We start from the raw sequence: 17,785 nt of genomic DNA, 5'->3' as shown, positions 1-17,785 counted from the left end.
GCATTTGATACATCAAGGTATATTACACAGATTCATAACTTCAAAATTATAAAGCCTATTTCTTTAAAAAAAAATAAGCACAGACAAAAAGTTTAACAGGATTTCTCTAAAGTTTAATTTCAACTTCAGTACTTGGTTTGACTTCCCTGGTTGTTCAGATGGTAAAGCATCTGTCTAGAATGTGGGAGATCCAGGTTCGAACCCTGGGTTGGGAAGATCCCCTGGAGAAGGAAATGGCAATCCACTCCTGTACTATTGCCAGGAAAATCCCAAGGACGGAGGGGCCTGGTAGGCTACATTTCATAGGGTCACAAAGAGTTGGACATGACTGAGCGATTTCACTTCACTTCACTTGGTTTGAAAATTAAACCTCAACAATGAGCAACTTCTGTTTTTTATTAGTTTCTCTTTCAGCTTTAGATCTATACCACATGATCAAATAGTCTCACCTCATGCAAAAATATGAAATTATTTTTACATGTAAAAGGGTAATTGTAAAACTTTGCTCATGGCTTCTTTTTCATGATTTTCTACCTTTAAGCTAATGTGTAAATAATATTCATGCATAACTGTCTTGCTTCCTATATAAAACCCTATTATTACTCTTATCTAGAAGCCTACTTTCTACTAAAAGTGGCATTAGGGCAATTTTAAAATTTCTGAAATAGTCATTTAATCGTCATAATCTGATGTTTCTGAGATTTTATTCCTGGTTTAAGATCTTGGCATTAGGTATAATTCTGTTGCATCCTTAATTATCAGAAAAGTTACATGACTAGAGTCCATAAAACCCTCGTCTATTGTTCTTCCCATTTCTAAATCTTCAATGCCTTCTTTCTCCACCAGAAGTTGAAATATGTCTCTTTCATCCAGAATTGTTCTTCCTTTCTCATCCATTACCTTAGCACTAGAGTTATCTTAGGGATTCCCTGGTAGCTCAGCTGGTAAATAATTCGCCTGCAATGCAGCAGACCCTGGTTGGATTCCTGGGTTGGGAAGTTCCCCTGGAGAAGGAATAGGCTACCCATTCCAGTATTCCTGGACTTCCCTGGTGGCTGACATGGTAAAGAATCCACCCGCAATGTGGCAGACCTGGGTTCAATCCCTGGGTTGTATAGGGGAGATCCCCTGGAGAAGGGAAAGGCTACTCACTCCAGTATTCTTGCCTGGAGAATCCCATGGACAGAGGAGCCTGGCAGGCTACAGTCTGCAGAGTTGCAAAGAGTGGGACATGATTGAGTGATTAAGCACAGCACAGAGTTATCTTTTCAGACAGTATTAGCAGCATGGGCTTCAGAATTACTCAGTTGTAGATATGACTAGTTCTGCCACTTTCTTGCTGTGAGCCTGAAATGTTTGCATCTTATATAATCTCTCTGAGCCTTGGTTTGCAGTTTTGGGAAATGGGGCTAATAATGACACTTAACTCAAATTGTTGAGAGGATTAACCAAGCTCAGAGAATTTAACTGTTTACCACACAAGTTGTGTGTGTGTGTGTGTGTGTGTGTGTGTGTGTGCGCGCGCATGCACATGGTCACTCAGTTGTGTCGGACTCTTTGCAATCCCATGAACTGTAGCCTGCCAGGCTCTTTTTCCATGGAATTTTCCAGGCCAGAATACTGGAGTGGGCTGCTATTTCCTACTCCAGGAAATGGAGTAGGAATCTTCCCAACCTAAGAATCAAACCTGAGTCTCTTGCATCTCCTGCATTGGCAGGTGGATTCTTCACCACTGTTCCACCTACTATCTGCTACATCAGATCAGATCAGATCAAATCAGTCACTCAGTCGTGTCCAACTCTTTGCCACCCCATGAATTGCAGCACGCCAGGCCTCCCTGTCCATCACCAACTCCCGGAGTTCACTCAGACTCACGTCCATTGAGTCAGTGATGCCATCAAGACATCTCATCCTCTGTTGTCCCCTTCTCCTCTTGCCCCCAATCCCTCCCAGCATCCGAGTCTTTTCCAATGAGTCAACTCTTCGCATGAGGTGGCCAAAGTACTGGAATTTCAGCTTTAGCATCATTCCTTCCAAAGAAATACCAGGGCTGATCTCCTTCAGAATGGACTGGTTGGATCTCCTTGCAGTCCAAGGGACTCTCAAGAGTCTTCCCCAACATTACAGTTCAAAAGCATCAATTCTTCGGTGCTCAGCCTTCTTCACAGTCCAACTCTCACATCCATACATGACCACTGGAAAAACCATAGCCTTGACTAGATGGACCTTTGTTGGCAAAGTAATGTCTCTGCTTTTGAATATGCTATCTAGGTTGGTCATAACTTTCCTTCCAAGGAGTAAGCATCTTTTAATTTCATGGCTGCAGTCACCATCTGCAGTGATTTTGGAGCCCAGAAAAATAGTCTGACACTGTTTCCACTGTTTCCCCATCTATTTCCCATGAAGTGATGGGATCACATGCCATGATCTTTGTTTTCTGAATGTTGAGCTTTAAGCCAACTTTTTCACTCTCCACTTTCACTTTCATCAAGAGGCTTTTTAGTTCCTCTTCACTTTCTGCCATAAGGGTGTTTCATCTGCATATCTGAGGTTATTGATATTTCTCCCGGCAATCTTGATTCCAGCTTGTGTTTCTTCCAGCCCAGCGTTTCTCATGATGTACTCTGCATATAAGTTAAATAAACAGGATGACAATATACAGCATTGATGTACTCCTTTTCCTATTGGAACCAGTCTGTTGTTCCATGTCCAGTTCTAACTGTTGCTTTCTGACCTGCATACAGGTTTCTCAAGAGGCAGATCAGGTGGTCTGGTATTCCCATCTCTTTCAGAATTTTCCACAGTTTATTGTGATCCACACAGTCAAAGGCTTTGGCATAGTCAATAAAGCAGAAATAGATGCTTTTCTGGAACTCTCTTGCTTTTTCCATGATCCAACGGATGTTGGCAATTTGATCTCTGCTTCCTCTGCCTTTTCTAAAACCAGCTTGAACATCTGCTACTTATGCTTAAAAGCAGAAGCACTTGTTCATAGTTTTGTTCAACTGTCTCTGCCAAGAAACCATAGGTTTCTTGCCTTTCTTAACTTTAATAAGTATGATTGAGCTGGTATAGATGAAGAGCTCAAAAGATGATTTTATCACAATTGTGTGCAATTCAACTAAATAATAAGGTTCACTTCACTGTTCTGTATTTCTATTCTTAACCCTACTGAAACTACATCTTCATGGCAGTTGTTACTGCCTTCTTCTTTGAATTCTCTCTAACTGGTGAACCCTGTTCTTGTTAATGATATTGTTTTTGAGGTCATTTATGTTATGGCCTGTATAGAACGGGCAATGATATTGTTTGGATTCAACTGATATTTCCTAATGTTTACTCACCAAGCATTAGCCATGTAAGTGGAACTAAACCTATCACTGAATTTAGCCCAACTTTTCAGTTGTAACAACTCACAATTTATAAGTCTGAGTTCTACACTGCCCTTGCATTTTATCAATCTTTTCTTCCATGTAATTTACTTTAGCATTCTAATGAATGGCCAGAGTTAGATCAATTCTTTATATAATATATGAATTATTCCTCCAAAATGGCTACACTTCTTATAAAGCCAAGTGATAGGAAATTCACTACCTCCTAAGACTTGCTTTTTTTAATTTGTCCATAAAGCTTTACTTTATTGAGCTTTCTGCATCAAAAATATTCTTATAATTCTAATCCTATCTTTTCAGTCCAAGACAGGCAAGCATAATTCATCCCTAAATAAATATTTTCAACTATTTAAGTGTAGCTTTTGCATACTCCCTAAAACTATCTCACAGAAAGATTTTTTCTTTTCTTTTCTACTATGTTTTGTGAACTTTAATCTTGGATTCTCTAAATGATAATCTTTGGACAAGTTGAATCTTTCTGTGTCTTTATTAAAAATCCATACCCAAACCTAACAGCAATATGGCCTGTCCAACATTGTGACAAATATTCTCTAGGCACCAAAGTTCTAGATGAACTTAAGGCCTATTCAGTAGTCTGTGAGAGTTGGATTTTGATAAAATTGCCATAACTAGAACCTTCCTGGGTAGAGCAGTGGTAAAGAATCTGCCTGCCAATGCAGGAGACATGGATTTAATCCCTGGGCTGGTAAGATCTCCTGGAGAATGAAATGGCAACCCACTCCAATATTCTTGCCTTGGAAATCCCATGGACAAGGGGTCTGGTGGATTACAGTTCACGGGGTCACAAAAAATCAGATATAACTGAGCACGCACATGCAGAAACTTAACACTTTTTGTTATTTGCTTCTGCTGTTCATTCATCTCTCCCACCTTGAAGCTACCAGACTGTTTTAGCAGATTTTTTCCCCCCCTATTAAATTTCACTGCTAATTTCTGACTCATGTTTCCAGCCAAGGTATTTTTCGATTCTGACTTGGTCAGAATATGAAATAAAATCATTTTCCTTCACACTGTATCAAACATTTAGTATCTACCTTTGGAATTATTTCTCATTCCAACTGCCTAGTAGCCAAATTCATCATTGTTTATGACATTTGCAAAACCACAGTGCCTTTTCTGAAACATCTCTCCCTTTTCATCCAAAAATGCACTCCAAGATTTCCAAATGTCAAGATAATAAGGTAAATGTCTGATTTTAAAATATTTGTTGTGGTGTTTAATCACCAAATTGTGTCCAACTCTTTAGATCTACATATATGTGTTTATAATCTGAAAAATTTAATGCTGTTTTCCATCCCATTTACACCATAACTCCTTTCATGTTCCATGAAAGTATATACATTAACAAGTTGTTGTTGTTGTTGTTGTTTATGCCCATGTATATGTTAGGAAGATGTATATTTTATAGGGAAAAAATGGTTATTTATCTTTTTAAAATTGTTTTAATTATTCTATTAAAAGAATTTTTAAAACTCGACTAACTGCATTATTGACTAATTGCATTTTGTATAACTGCTATATTGTCCATAATTTATAAACGCTTAAATTTCAATCAGTAACAAATTCCTGAGTTAGTGGGTTTTTAAGTAGAAATCCAGGGACATGGGGTATTGTTATCTTAGCAAACATTGAGCTTTTTACTATCTCCATAGTTATTTCTTTTCCAGATTGTCATCTAACAGGAATCTACACAGCATACAGTCTTTTCAGATTGTCTTCTTTCACTTAGCAATATGTATTAAGATTCCTTCATGTCTTTTCATGGCTTGAGAGCTCATTGCTTTTTATTACTGAAAAATATTTCATTGCATGAATGTACCTGGTTGATGCATTCAATACTGAAGAACATCTTCAGTGCTTCCAAATTTCAAAAGTTACAAATAAAGCTGCTATAAAATTTATCCACAGGTTTTTATGTAGACATACATTTTCAACTTATTTAGGTAAATATCAAGTTGCTGGATCCTGTGGTAAGATAATGTTGCCAAATTGTCTTCTAAAGTAGTTTACCATTTTTATTCCCACTAGCAATCAACAGTAATTCTGATTCTCCACATCCTCACCAGCATTTGGTATTGTCAGAATTTTAGATTTTAGCCATTCTAATAAGTATATAGTAGTATCTCATGGTTGTTTTAATGTGCACTTCCCTAATGACATATGATGCTATGTTGAGCATCTTTTTATACACTTATTTGCCACCTGTATATCAACTTCACTTTCACATTTCACTTTCATGCATTGGAGAAGGAAATGGCAACCCACTCCAGTGTTCTTGCCTGGAGAATCCCAGGGACCGGGGGCCTGGTGGGCTGCCATCTATGGGGTCAACAGAGTCGGACATGACTGAAGCGATTTAGCAGCAGCACCATATCTTCTCTAATCAAGTGCCTCTTTAGATTTATGCCCCTTTATAAATTGGGTAATTTGTGTTCTCATCATGTGCTGTGCTTAATAGCTCAGTACTATCGAACTCTTTGCAACCATATAGACTACTGTAGCCTACCAGGCTCCTCTGTGCAATGGAGTTCTCCAGGAAAAGAATACTGGAATGGGTTACCATGCCCTCCTGCCCTCCTCCAAGGGATCTTCGCAATCCAGGGGTCAAACCCAGGTCTCCCACATTGAAGGAGGATTGTTTACCATCTGAGCCACCAGGGAAATCCATTCTTATCATAGGTTTATAATTTTTTTAAGATAAAAACTGAAGGCAAAATCCTTTCTAAATCATGCTATCAGTAGTATTGGTCTGTCCTTCCTCGAAATGCTTTTAAAATTCTACACATACTTCTACCCCAGCCATATGTGTTTCCAGGCACAGAAGTATCCCATACACAATTTTGAGTGGATGATCTCACTGAATTCAGCTGAAGCAATCTCTATGGCTAGTTGTCTAAGATATTGTCTCAAACATGTGGTAAAATTTCCTGTTTTAGAAACTGAAGAGCAACAATTGACAGTTTTTCAGAAAGAATAAAACGTGTTTTATCAGATATTTTAAAAATAATTGGTTCTTTGTGTCTGATTCTTTGTCTGATTTCTTAACAGTTGGAATACCTGAGAGTTATATGCTAGCTACATCATTCATGAAAAATCTATTCCCTTTGACCTGAGGCTTTACCAAGTATCAGGATAAAGCAAGGTTTACGCACCTATTGATCAGGTCCAGCTACTCAGTAGTAAATTGTAATGAGGGGATGTGAAGACAGTAGTAGAATCATATTGATGTTTTCAGTAAACAAACATCCAATTCAGTAAACAAAGTACTATTATTAGTTTAATTCACATGTATAAACATATTTACACATATGTATATATATGTACAAATTCAGTTCAGTTCAGTTGCTCAGTCATGTACAACTCTTTGTGACCACATGAACTGCAGCACGCCAGGCTTCCCTGTCCATCATCAACTCCCAGAGCTTACTCAAACTCGTGTTCATTGAGTTGGTGATGCCATCCAACCATCTCATCCTCTGTTGTCCCCTTGTCTTCCTGCCTTCAATCTTTCCCAGCATCAGGGTCTTTTCTAGTGAGTCAGTTCTTTGCATCAGGTGGCCAAAGTATTGGAGTTTCAGCTTTAGCATCAGTCCTTCCAATGAACACCCAGGACTGGTCTCCTTTAGGAAGGACTGGTTGGATCTCCTCGCTGTCCAAGGGACTCTCAAGAGTCTTCTCCAACATCACAGTTCAAAAGCATCAATTCTTCGGGACTCAGCTTTCTTTATAGTCCAACTCTCACATCCATACATGACCACTGGAAAAACCATAGCCTTGACTAGACAGACCTTTGTTGGCAAAGTAATGTCTCTGCTTTTGAATATGCTATCTAGGTTGGTCATAGCTTTCCATCCAAGGAGTAAGCATCTTTTAATTTCATGGCTGCAATCACCATCTGCAGTGATTTTGGAGCCCAAAAAATAAAGCCTCTCACTGATTCTATTGTTTCCCCATCTATTTGCCATGAAGTGATGGGACCAGATTCCATGATCTTCGTTTTCTGAATGTTGAGTTTTAAGCCTACTTTTCCACTCTCCTCTTTCACTTTCATCAAGAGGCTCTTTAGTTCTTCTTCGCTTTCTGCCATAAAAGTGGTTTCATCTGAATATCTAAGGTTATTGATATTTCTCCCAGCAATCTTGATTCCAGCTTGTGCTTCATCCAGTCCAGCATTTCTCATGATGTACACTGCATATAAGTTAATTAAGCAGGGTGACAATATACAGCCTTGACATACTCCTTTCCTGATTTGAAACCAGTCTGTTGTTCTATGTCCATTTCTAACTGTTGCTTCTTGATCTGCATACAGACTTCTCAGGAGGCAGGTAAGGTGGTCTGGTATTCCCATCTCTTTCAGAATTTACAGGAATTTAAGAATGTACAAATTGGGGAATGGGAAAATAAAGATGAACTTAGCAAACTTTCCATATGCTTTTATCTGACCCAGAATTCACTTCTCTATATTCACTCTTTGGAAATTATCATACATACTCACAATTAACCACATATATATATATATATATATTTTTAATTACAAAATAAATGGAAATAAGTAACCAGCAATACAGTCATATGAAATGTCATCCACTAGATAGATAGATACAGGCATTACACATCAACATAAAGAGATCTCAAAAATACTGTTAGATGAAAATTCAAATTGTAACATGATATGTACACCATTATATGATTTTTTTACAAAGTGACAATCAATATATTTACCTATATATATGAATATCTGCTGCAAAATGTGTATTAAAAATGGACTGGCAAAATGTAGATCATATTCTAACTAGCATTTGCCTAAGTGGAACTATGATTGAAAAATATTTAAAAGAAAACTTTATGCTTAAATTTTGTGTGTCAATTTTTAAACTTTCTAAATTTAACATTACCAGATATTAGGATTTTGATAAGCATGAGTGAAGTGAGTGAAGTCGCTCAGTCATGTCCAACTCTTTGTGACCCCATGGACTGTAGGAGCCTACCATGCTCCTCTGTCCATGGGATTTTCCAGGCAAGAGTACTGGAGTGGGTTGCCATTTCCTTCTCCAGAGGATCTTCCCAATGCAGGGATCGAACCTGGGTCTCCCACATTGTAGGCAGATGCTTTACTGTCTGAGCCACCTGATACAGATACCTGCTATATTGTTTCTCAATTAATTATAAATTTTAACTACCAATGTAAATATTTTTAGGGAGACTTCTAATTTCACTCAGTTTCATAGGCAATAAAACTTGTTTAGAAAACAGACTATTACATTAGCTGGAAGCACCTCAGTGGAAAGAGAATAAACATAAAAATATTCGTATCAGCTCAAGGGAATGTAGCCACAGATCCAAAGACTAGGAGTCAAGCAGAGGGCACCATGGAACCCAGAAATAATAAGATATGCTGGAATGTGCTTTATTATATATGGGACTCTGGACAGGGACTTCTACCTACTTGGATTTTTCTCTCCTCCTTTCTTTCTCTTTTTCTTTCTGAATGGTGAGCAATATATTAGAAACTGAAAATGAGACACATTTTATTTCAGATTTCCTTAAGTTGAAGTGGCCATCTGACCCAATATTGGTCAATGAGATGTGAGAGAAAATCCAGACCAGGATAGCTGCCCCTATTTGTATATGTTCAAGATGGCCTACATCTCCAACAGACAGTGGGAGATGTCTATATCCACATAAATTGACCAACACAAATTGGGGGAGAATAAATTTTCTGGAATGAAAATCAAGGTACATCTTTGGAAAAGGTTTCTGAGAAGGCAACTTACAAGGCTCATTATAACACAGAAGCAAGGATTTGTTATGTGACATCAAAGTTCATATTCTTTAAAATTAGTCTATTTGGCTTCAGGCTTTCTTATGGAGGGTGGAGGTCATTTCTCTTTAGGTTACCTAAACCACTGTGCAGGAATTTTCAGAGCCTTTAGCAGTGCATATTTGTACAAATACTGTTTCCATATTTCTCTCTTTTCCAAAACCCTGTCCTTTCTCCCTAGGACATATTGCCTTTCAGTCAGACCATCCTTCAGCAGTCTGGGTCATGTGAGTACAGTTCATATGTAATGCCAAACAAGTCAACAGACTAGCTGTCAGACCTTCACGGGAAACAATATTAGCCTTGTCTGTTCATACTGAGAGCAGAATGGAAGTGACACAAATAAAATGTAATGGGATAAAGGATATTGCTCAATGCACAGTAACAAGAAATAGTTGGTTGACAATTTTTTTTCTCTCCTCACTACTTTTCAATACACTAGTTTCTCTATAATTTCTACATAGTGTTCATTAATTAAGTACTTACACAATGTTGAACACACAGTAGGAGCGCTAGAAGCACATTTGTAATGAATGAATAAGTGAATGGATTAACTAAATCCAATTCAGTAAGTCAAAGAACTTATACTTAGAAATGCAGAATCTCAAGGTTGGAAAATAACCTTAAGTTAAAAGTTATCTGATCCACCTATTTTTCATAAATATGAATCCACTCCGTGGAGTTCCTTATGTGTAGTTATTATTAGTGTGATGATAGGTGAATATGTCTGGACAGGAAGTTCATGACCATTAATTCCAAAGACATACACATATTTGAGTTTCTGATATTAAAGGATAAGAACAAAAATAAATAAATAAATAAATAAATAAAAAGAATAATAACAGTCCTGTTGCATCCACCTACTGAACTCATGTAAGACAAATTATAGGAATTAGAGGAAGTATTAAGAAGATTAATAAGTAAATGCTATTGCTTCTGGATCTATAACATGTCATATGCCTAGATAACTATTAATATGTGACACAATTTTAAGTAACATGATTTAAAGATTTAACATTCTTATTGTCCTTAATATGGTTCTTCTCTCTCAACAAATTGTATTTTCAACATTTAAAGAATAGTTAAAAGGAAACTGATACACATTTGGGTGTATGGACAAAATCCCTTCTCATTTTAATACTTCAATGTTATACCATCAAGTAGGTATCACTATATTCAACCCTCAGGAGAAACATATGGAAGACTTTAAGTAACATGCTCAGGTCCCACAGCAGCCAAGTTGTGGAAATGGCACTTGAACTTGTGTCTATAAGGCTAGAAAGTCCATGTTTTATGCTGACATCCACTGCCTTCCAGCTATGTTTATCATTTCATGTCTAAACTGCATCTGGAAAAAAATAAATCTAGAGATATTCTTGGCAAAGGATTCATTTGATAAAACACACATGCCATTGGTTCTTCTCTAACATTTAACATTTGTGATACTGTTTGCTGAACGAAGAGAAATGCTAAGACTCGAGACCAAATGTTTACTGAGAAGATTATTCTTGATGGCCTTCTGCTTAAAAGTTTAAAATTAAAAATAGAACACTATTCACTGTTTGTCCCCTGCCAAACTGTGTGGGAGCAGCAACACAGATTGCAGGGCAAAGCTTCCCAAGTGCCACACTCAGCAATACATCTTCCTTTGCCCCCAGTGTTAACATTCTCTTTCCCTTTCTTTCAGAACAGAAAATAGTAACTAATAGCTTTAACAGCTGCTACTTCCATCACTTTAACTGCGAATAAACTCAGTTTTTCTTTCATCTTTCAAAATCTACACACCATGGATGGTCACCTACGGTTGTACGGAGTCCTGGAACAGTTGCTTTGAGGGTACTAGTGCTTCCCAAAATAGGTCTCATCACAAAAATGATAAATAGCAGTAGAGGAGCAAGGCTAGGATCTTAGGAGACTGTAAATAGGTTCCTTGGCTTTCTGAATGTAGTTTGGACCTCTCACCTTGAGGGAAAATGGTTGCAGTTGTATTAAGCTCTAGGAGTAAATGAAAGTACTCTTTTCTCCTCTGACAGACCATGGAAAGCAGGAGGAAGCTTTTGCCTGGGGAGGAGGTGAAATGAAATAAAATATTTGCTTTTCTCTTGATCTATTTAGATAGGAAGAAATGCATGTGTTTGTGGAGGGCATCCTCATTGATTCTGGAATCAGATGTGTTGGTTTGTTATGTAGGCAGGAGGGTATATTGGAATGAGCTCTGAAAATGGGCACAGACAGGCCTGGGTTCATCTCCACCTCTGTCACTCTGCTGTCTGCGTGATCTAAGACATGTGGCAAAAGTACTCTAAAACTTAGTTTTCCCAGTTGTAACATGAGGTAGAATTAGCCCACCTTGCAGAATTCCCATGAGAATAGAGTTGCCAGATTTAGTAAATAATAATATAAAGCTCATAATTAAATCTGAATTTCAGATAAACTGCAATACTTTTTTTAATATATGTATATTCAAAATATTGCATGGACCATACTAATAGTAACAATTATTGTTTATCTGAAATTCAAATTTAACTGGGTGCCCTGTATTTTATCTGGCAACCTCACTGGAAAAGTAAGAAAAGCACCTACTAGTACAACACTTGACCTGGATATGTTGCCCAGTAGAATCTACTTTCCTCTCTACCTCCTTTATTTTAGTTTCATGTTTCGCACAAGGACTCAGTTTTAGCTGTCAAAATGAGTTATTCAGTTCAGTTCAGTCACTCAGTCATGCCTGACTCTTTGCAACCCCATGAATCGCAGCACGCCAGGCCTCCCTGTCCATCACCTACTCCCGGAGTTCACTCAAACTCATGTCCATGCAGTCAGTGATGCCATCCAGCCATCTCATCCTCTGTCGTCCCCTTCTCCTCCTGCCCCCAATCCCTCCCAGCATCAGAGTCTTTTCCAATGAGTCAACTCTTTGCATGAGGTGGCCAAAGTACTGGAGTTTCAGCTTTAGCATCATTCCTTCCAAAGAAATACCAGGGCTGATCTCCTTCAGAATGGACTGGCTGGATCTCCTTGCAGTCCAAGGGACTCTCAAGAGTCTTCTCCAACACCACAGTTCAAAAGCATCAATTCTTCAGCACTCAGCTTTCTTCACAGTCCAACTCTCACATCCATATATAACCACTGGAAAAACCATAACCTTGACTAGACGGACCTTTGTTGGCAAAGTAATGTCTCTGCTTTTCAATATGCTATCTAGGTTGGTCATAACTTTCCTTCCAAGGAGTAAGCATCTTTTAATTTCATGGCTGCAGTCACCATCCGCAGTAATTTTGGAGCCCCCAAAAATAAATTCTGACACTATTTCCACTGTTTCCCCATCTATTTGCCATGAAGTGATGGGACCAGATGCCATGATCTTCGTTTTCTTAATGTTGAGCTTTAAGCCAACTTTTTCACTCTCCATAGCTCCGGCGGCTGCGACGGCGCACATAGCACGGGGCCGAGAGGAGCTACCCCATGTCTGAGGTCAGGGGCAGAAGCTGGGAGGACCCCATGCCCAAGGAGCAGCGGCCAAGAGGAGTTACCCCACATCCGAGGTCAGGGGCAGCGGCCGAGAGTACCAGGCTGCAACGGTGCAGGAATGGCCTAGAGGAGCTACCCCATGTCCGAGGTCAGGGGCAGCGGCTGGGAGGAGCAACCCCAGTCCAAGGAGCGGTGGCTGCGCTGGTGCAAGAGGGCCTAGAGGAGCTATTCCACATTCAAAGTCAGGAGGGGTGGCGGTGAGGAGATACCCCTCATCCAAGGTAAGGAGCAGCGGCTGCATTTTGCTGGTGCAGCCATGAAGAAATACCCCACGCCCAAGGTAAGAGAAATGAGTTATTAGACTGGTGCAAATGTAATTGCGGTTTTGGACCATGAATTTTAAATCCTTACAAATAGGCTCAAACAGACCTTTATTAATCAAAATAGGAATGATTATAATCACCACATTTTTGCCAATGAGATATGTTTGTTTATTCCTGTAGCATAAAAATCTGTGCTTCAGATTTGACGAACTCTTGGAAAGCATTTTCTGCTTCCTGCTGGTTGTGGAAAGGTTTTCCCTGCAAAAAGTTGTCAAGATGCTTGAAGAAATGGTAGTCAGTTGGCAAGAGGTTAGGTGAGTATGGTGGATAAGGCAAAACTTTGTAGCCCAATTTGTTCAACTTTTGAAGCATTCTATAACGTGTTATCAGGCATTGTTATGGAGAATTGAGCCCTTTCTGTTGACCAATGCTGGCTGCAAGTGTTGCGGTTTTCAATGCATCTCATCCATTTGCTGAGCATACTTCTCAGATACAATGGTTTCCCTGGGATTCCAAACACTGTAGTGTATCAGACTGACAACAAACCATCAAACAGTGACCATAAACATTTTTGGTAGAAGTCTGCCTTGCTTTGGAGCCTCTTCCAGTCCAATCACTGAACCAGTTGTATACAATCCACTTTTTATCACACATCACAATCATATTGAGAAATTGTCTGTTGTTCAAAATGACAATTCTTTTGATTTGCAGTCAGCTCATAAAGCACTCCCTTACCAAATTTTTTCACTTCTCCAATTTGCTTCAAATGCCAAACAATCATAGAATGGTTGACATTGAGTTCTTCAGCCACCTCTTGTGTAGTTGTAAGAGGATCAGTTTCAGTGACTGCTCTCAATTAGTCGTTGTCAGCTTCCGATGGCCAGCTGCTGTGCTCCTCATCTTCAAGGCTCTCTCACCTCCTTTGCAAAACTTCTTGAACCACCACTGCACTGTACGTTCATTAGCAGTTCCTGGACCAAATGAGTTGTTGATGTTGCGAGTTGTCTGCACTGCTCTACAATCCATTTGAACTTGAATAAGAAAATGACTCAAATTGCAAATTTTTGTCTAACATCATATCCATAGTATAAAATATATATAAAATACACAGCAAGTAGTAAGTCATTAGGAAAAAAAAAAAACATAAAGCGAGAAATACCCATTAAAGTGATGTATAACATAACCACACTTAAGAATTTATTCCAATATAAAAAAGCAAAGGTCAACAATGCAAAACCACAGTTACTTTTGCACCAACCTAATAAAATTCAATTTTGTTTCCTTTGAAGCCATACATTTGCAAAGCATCAAATGTTCTCCTGGATGAGGGCAAACAGGAATTTCTGCCTCCAACTGTCAAAGGTCCTGGAAAAGTTCAGGGTATCAAGGTTGAATCTTTCAATAACTGATTTAGGAAGTAAAATTAGCTTGTCAACTAGAAAATATAAATTAGTATTACTTGAATTTCTGTGGCACTATTTTCTGTAGAGACACAGATATTTACATTCATATCTCATTTGTACAACAAGGAAGGAGTAGAAAAGGGTACCTCTTCATTGCAAAGTTGAATAAGTTGAGGCACTGATTGATTTAGTGAATGACTGACTCCCCAAAGTCAGTCAGTCAGAAGTTAGTAAGAAAAAAATATTAAAGGTAAATTCCCTGGATTCTAACCAAATTTTATTTTTCTGTTTGACTTTACAAGATGAAGAACAGAATAAATAAGACAGAATATGGGGAAGTAACTGGAAACCATTAGGAAAAAAAGGCAGTAAATTAAAAATATTACTATATAGAAGCTAAGTATATTTGTCACAACTAAAGTCTATTTTCCATTATTTGAATATTAAAATCAAAAGCAAGTGAGCTGCATTTAAACAGCATTTAAATTATATTAATCTGCACAAAGTATGGTAGTATGAAATGTAGCCCTAATTTTCATTTTATAGATGAAGTCTAGCCTTCTATAAATGTATTACTAAATTCAATTAAAAAACATTCCATCTGCTACTAAAAATAACTTTGTTCTTATAAAGGATATTTATTAGAAAAGTATACTTTTATTTTAAAGGTTTACCTATTAAATGTAACAAACACTACAATATGTGTACATTTGATTTATCTACTACTTATAGGCAAGTTAATATAAGATTTTTGTTTTAACATCTTGATGTTGTAAAAAAGAATATCTAGAATCCTTAGTGGTCCTTAGATATCAGGATATATATATTTAGAATTTTAAATGGAGCTTGGTACATGTCCCAGTTTGTTTTCACTTCATTTTCATTTTTCCAGGTCCAAATGGCAGGTATCATTTATAATCTTTTTTTAAAAAGTACATGCAGGCTATAAATTATAGCCTTTTTAATGGTTTGGAGTTAGTCTCTATGCTTTTAAAAAGTGAATAAAACTAAATATATGAAATACATATAATTGCATATTGAATGTTACTAAGAAATCTTAAAAGTCCTCATCACACATATAAAATTTTAACTATGTATTGGAATTGATGTTAAATAGACTTATTTTGGTGATTATTTTGGAATATATATAAGCATCAAATAATTATACTGTACACCTGAAACTAATAATAATATGGCATTGAATGTCCATTATACATCAATTTGAAAAAAACATTTTGAAAGAATTCATCGTACATGGGAATTGGCATGATAAATTGAGATTTTAAAATGTCAGTCATGCTCTTCCAGGTATCTGCAATTATGCTGTGCTGCATTTTGAGAATTCACCATCATCTAGGTTTTTTAAGGAAATGAGGTAGTCAACAGTATTTCATTAATGCCAAATAATTGCTTTCAGTTTCTCTCTTTTTAAATCTAAATATTTCACCTTTCTATTTTTCTAAAGGCAGTGTGAGGCCCACAGGAGGAAGTCTATAGCTTTCATCTTGATTTATAGATACAATGATAAAAGTTTAGTCTCACAGCTTGTTGCCCCACTCCTCTGATAGAATGTAGCCTATGGCAATGTCCAAACACAGGTTATCCATAGCTGAATGTAATTTGATTCTAGTAAAAATAGCCTATAGTATGAACACTAAATTTAGGTTTAAGTTTCACAGAAAAATAAGAGTATTCCAATATGCAATATGTTTTCCAATTAATTCTATGACTAAAACCTTTGTTTTGCTCTGTTTTTCTCTTCAATCTTTATGAAGTTAAATTCATAGTACACAATGGTCAATATACAGTATAAGCATATTGATAGATGATCTAGTCTAGATCCAAAGATTATGACATTATTTCATCCAGAATACAGTTTTCTTGAATGGTCCACATCTGGTGTAGTCTGTTGTAGGGACAAGGTCTACAACTGTCTCACTCCATATTAAGTTTATAATTTAGTGTGGAAAATAGAAATAAAACATGCAAATTACAAATATTGAGCTAGGTTATAATGAGTAAGTGCAACATACTATGAAATAATTTAACTTAGTATCAGGAAAGACCTCTCTGAGGAACTAATATTTAATCTGAGTCTTTGAAAAAGGAGGAGTCACCCAGTCAAAGGGCAGAAGGAAGACTGCTCTTGAAAGAAGACTCTGAGGACTCCAAGATCCTCTGCAAAAGGATGTGGTGCTAAGCAAGATGAGGGTGGATTCTGCTGAAACTTGAAGGCTATTAAGTTGAACTTTAGTGAAGTCAAAGCAGGACAATGACAGATTGTCCTACAGAATCTCCCTTCTTTCCACTGTGGATAGAGAATACACTGAAGTTGGCAAGGATTGAAACAGGAGAACCAGTTTAGAAGCTTATTGGCACTGTACAATGGCAGTGGAAATAGAGACGGATGGATTGTTTAGAACATGTGTTGCGTTTCTTTCTCTAAATGAAAAAGTGAGTAGTAGAAACCTCCTTTGATCACCCTCAGAGAGGCCTGAAAAAAATATACTGGCAAACAAAACATAAAACACTCCAAAACAAATGATAATAAGTAAGAGATACAACTAATGTTTTAGCCTCTACAAAGACATCATAATTTCATATAGACAGACTGAGGTCTCTGTTCTCCTTAGCACATACTTCTGAACAACACTCTATAACCTCCATGTAATGATGTGTTTTCATGTTTGCCAACCCCACAAGGGCCTCTTAACTCATGCCTACCGTCCTCCTCTCCTGCTACCCAGATCTTTATATAGTACATTTCATGCACCAGATTTTCAACATGTGTGAATAGGTGGAATAAACGAGGGCCAGTCTCTATATCAAACAATTACAAAGAATGTGATTTAATGTGTGTGTGCTCAGTCGCACATCCATGTCCAACTCTTTACAATCCCAAGTGCAGCCCACCAGGCTCCTCTCCATGGAATTCTCCAGGCAAGAACACTGGAGTTGATTGTCATTTCCTACTCCAGGAAATCTTCCCAGCCCAGGGACTGAACCATCAGTGTGTCTCCTGCGTTGGCAAGTGCATTCTTTAGCACTGCACCGCCTGGGAAGCCCTGTGATTTAATGTGTGTGTGTGCTTAGTTGTTTCAGTCATGTCCGACTCTGCAACCTCAAACAAGTCCTATAAGGTGCAAACTCACTCATCTATGCAATCATCCTAAATTAGGATAAATATGTTATTCCACAAAAGGAACAAAGCACAGATATGGTATGGTAGCCTCGTGGGAACTTAACAAAAGATGATTACAAGATGTTTTGCAATGCTCAAAAATTGACCATTGTTTAAAAGATCAGCAAAGTGACTGTTTAAATTTTTTAAGGGTAAAGCGATGATCCAGATGA

The sequence above is a fragment of the Bos taurus genome, chromosome 18 (assembly GCF_002263795.3).
Source record: "Bos taurus isolate L1 Dominette 01449 registration number 42190680 breed Hereford chromosome 18, ARS-UCD2.0, whole genome shotgun sequence".
Lineage (NCBI taxonomy): Eukaryota > Metazoa > Chordata > Mammalia > Artiodactyla > Bovidae > Bos > Bos taurus.
The sequence above is the reverse complement of the archived record's forward strand: the minus strand, read 5'-3'. Positions refer to the sequence as shown.